General features: G+C 61.3%; 1 protein-coding gene across 1 annotated transcript in view; it reads right to left on the bottom strand.

Moving 5' to 3' along the window:
* Positions 1 to 2929, bottom strand: part of NECAB2 (N-terminal EF-hand calcium binding protein 2) — a 34517-nt gene extending 31588 nt beyond the window's left edge. Inside the window, exon 1 of the mRNA XM_024735684.1 lies at positions 2905 to 2929. The gene's annotated coding sequence lies outside the window, so the exon portion shown is untranslated. The remainder of the gene's footprint in view (positions 1 to 2904) is intronic.
* Between the last annotated feature and the right edge of the window lie 610 nt (positions 2930 to 3539).

The raw sequence follows: 3539 nt of genomic DNA, 5'->3' as shown, positions 1-3539 counted from the left end.
CCCCGCCCCCCCGCCCCAAGTGGGCCGTTCGCAGGTGTCCTCGCTAATTAGCCTGAGCTCAGCCTCTGCCGCAGTGACCTTTCAAATGCCAGGAGTCTGCCAGCGTCCCTGTTCCCTGGAGGAAACGCAGTCTGGCTCCCAGCCCTCCACCGGCCGCCACACCAACCCTTCCAGGTCCTACACCCCAGGCTGCCCGGCAGGCACCCCACTCTGCCTCACCGCGGGGGCCACGCCCAGGCTCCGGCCCCACCTCCGCGAAAATGCCTCTGTCCTGGGAGCCACCAGGCCAGGCCAGCCCGAGCCGAAGCCCTTGCTCCTGTGATCCCAAAGGCCGATTCCACTCCAACCCGCGGCCGGGGGCCACGGGCCGGCATCTTGCTTCCGTGGACAACTGGGGCAGAGCCGGCGTCCATTCCCTGCCCACACGATGTTGGCAAACTAGGCTGGGCTCAGTCAGAACCGCCCGCTATGCTCCCCACCTGAGCATCTGCGATCTCTGCCTTGTCCTCTCTGAGCCTTGATTTTTGACACCTGTAGAAAAGGGGTGGGGGGTGATGCTTCTTCTCCCACTAGGAGCCCAGGGAACGTCAAATGAGGTCTATTAATGTCTTGGTGCCTAATAGATGCTGCACAGCTGCGGGCAGTCTCCACCAGATGGTGAACGCCCCGTGAAGCACGGGGTGAGAATCAAACACTTGTTGACAAACCAAGGCCCGTGTTGCAAGGCACTCGATGCTCACCAGCTGGTGTGAGGGCTCGCTGGTTCCTTACAGCACGCCAAGACCCGCGCTTCACCCCACCCCCCATGACAGCCCCTCGGTCCCCACTTACAGACGGGGACACTGAGACCCTGAGAGTTTGGTGACTGCCTGAGGTCACAGAGCTGGTAGGCGGCTGAGCCCTGGCAGCCCCTGCAGCAAAGCGGGGGCCCTACCTCCTTCTCACAGGCCCGGGAAGCTTCCTGGGAACCAGAATCACACATCCCATTAACCCTGGTGACAACCCCCCACGGCCACTGGTGCTGGCCGGGAAGACGAAGGCCCCAGGGGCAGGAGTGGGCTTGGGCTCAGCCTCTGTGGGGACGGCAGGAGCAAAGTCGAGGGTCCCCGCAGCTGTGCTCAGGGGGCGGAAACACGGCCTCTGATGGGCCGGGATGCAGGGGGGCGGGGGATGAGCAACGAGGATGAAACCCCATCTGTGCCTGAAGGGAGACCAGGGCGCCACCCGCCCACCCACACAGACACACACACAGCTCCACACACACACCCTTGGTACATACAGCAACAGTCAGAGAACGGCCATTCAACCCTCGTGCACACAACACTCTCGAAAGCATGAATGCTGATGCACAGCCAGACCCACACGGCTGCATCCCAGGGACACACACACACCACACTCCCAGCGGTGAATGAGTCCGTCACCTGTAAGCCAGCAGCCATTTCCCGAGGACCTACTGTGGGCCGGGCCCACGACAGGGACAAGCCCAAATCCCTCCCTGGAAAATCCTCGTCATCTGCTGAGGGGCGTGGCCAACACACGGTGATGATCCCAGGCCGTCTGCACAAGAGAAGGTAGAGAGAGGCCCCCCAAACCCCCTTCTCTAGTCTCACACTGTTCAGGCCGCGATGCCACGATTTCTCGAGCGCCACTCAAGTCCCCCCACCGCGTCCCTCTCTTTCTCCGTGCTCCGTAGGGAATTGCTCCATCTGACAGTCCTGTATCCCAAGAGGCCTGGGAGGGGCCACCGTCACACCCAGGGATGGTGGGTGAGAGAGGGAGACCCCTGGGTACTAGCTTCCAGCCCAGGGCTGTTCCCCAAGGTCTCATGCTCTACCCCACAACACAGTGCGGGGATAGCTCAACGGTAACTCCCAGGGTCAGGAGGGAGGGGTGCTGGGGCCCGGGAGAGTGCTGCCATCTTGACCTCCAGCCCACGCACGAGAGGGCCTGGGACCTGAAGGCCCTGGGGGGGGGGTGTGGGCAAGCGATGGGCCATCTGTTCCCCACTCCTTCCCCAGCACGGGCCTTGATACTAGTATTTTCTCGATGGATGAATAAATCAACACTGAGCACTGCCTGCTTCTCTTTTAAAAAGTTCACCACCCATCTCCTCCCTGCACTTCCCCCAACAGCCCAGGGAAGCAGACAGGTTACGTGTTATCACCCCACTTTACAGATGGCAAAACTGAGGCCTGGAGAGGGGCTGTGCCTTGGTTAAAGTCCACAGAGAGTTGCTTCCGGCCCAAGAATAATGACTGTGGTATTTATACAAACGCTCTCTGTGGCCACTGTGAGACTCAGGTGGGCCTTAGTAAACCTTGTTAGCTTCTGGCCTCTGCCTTCCAGAAAGGTCCAGGGTGGAACACTTCCAGCAAGTCAGGAGAAGTGGAGTGTCCTGGATTCACGACAACGTGCTCACTTTGTTCGGGAAGCCGCGTGAAGTGGGGAAATCTGCTGGGGTCCACAGCAGAGCTTCAACTGTCTTCATGCAGCTGGGTGACCCCGGGCAAGTCACAGAACCTCCCTGGGCCACTACGGAGTTGACAGAATGGGGGCAACCGCACCGACTGTATCAGGTGGCTCGGAGGAGCAGGTGTGCCAGGGCCCAGGAAGGGCCTGCAGTGAGGCTGGGGGCTTCCTGGACCCCCGCCTGGGTTGCTCTGGTCCAGCCCAGCTGCATGAGATTCAAGAACATCAAGGATTTACCACGGGCAAGGCATCACAGCATCACCAGCACCTGCTCTCTGAATCCGCACGGCTCCCCCACTAAGCAGGAACTACGGGGAGTGCCATTGTAAGATGGGGAAACGGAGGAACAGAGCAGAGGCAGGATTCAGAGTCCTGCGCTCCCAACCAGAAAGAGTCAGGTCCTCATTCAGGGGACAGCCTGTGAGGGAAACTCACCATTTTTGTCCGCACGGCGGAATACCTGCAGAGAAGAGAGATCGAGTCAGCGCTGGCCCGGAAGGGGCGGGCTTCTGACCACTGTCCCCAACCCCAGGTGGTCTGGGGAAGCTGGGCCCCCTTCTCCCTCCCTGGGGAAGACACCCTGGCTGGGATCCAGGGGCGGGAGGGCGTTTCAGGCAGAGGTCCTCCCGCCGCCTGCGCGGAAGCAGCTGCCCACTCTCCCTCCTGGGCCGGCAGCCTGCCCACGGCCACGCTGACACACGCACACATGCGCGTGGACACGCTCACACCCATCACGTGCTTGCGTGTGTGCTTCCAGGACTGTGGGTCTATGGGCTGCACGCCCTGTTGGACGCTCAAGTCGCACACTCAGAATTCCTGTCCCATGGATGCAGCCACTGGCCTTATACATCCCCCCTCCAGGACCCCTCGGGAGCCTGGTTTCCTCCAGGGAGGCTGGGTTAAGTCTGAACAGAGGTGTCTGCTAAGGGAACCTCGAGGCCTGATGACTAGATCAGCCAGGGCAGAACTGGATTATTTGGGGGGTGGGGGAGCGGGTAGGAGCAGGCTGCCAGCAGCTCAGGAATCTGGTGCAGAGTTCCGCTGCCGGCTGCCGGGAGAAGGGGGGGGAG

This window comes from Neophocaena asiaeorientalis, unplaced genomic scaffold, assembly GCF_003031525.2.
Source record: "Neophocaena asiaeorientalis asiaeorientalis breed wild unplaced genomic scaffold, Neophocaena_asiaeorientalis_V1.1 scaffold40, whole genome shotgun sequence".
Taxonomy (NCBI): Eukaryota; Metazoa; Chordata; class Mammalia; order Artiodactyla; family Phocoenidae; genus Neophocaena; species Neophocaena asiaeorientalis.
Note: the sequence above shows the minus strand (reverse complement) of the source record. Positions and strands in the feature narration are given on the sequence as shown.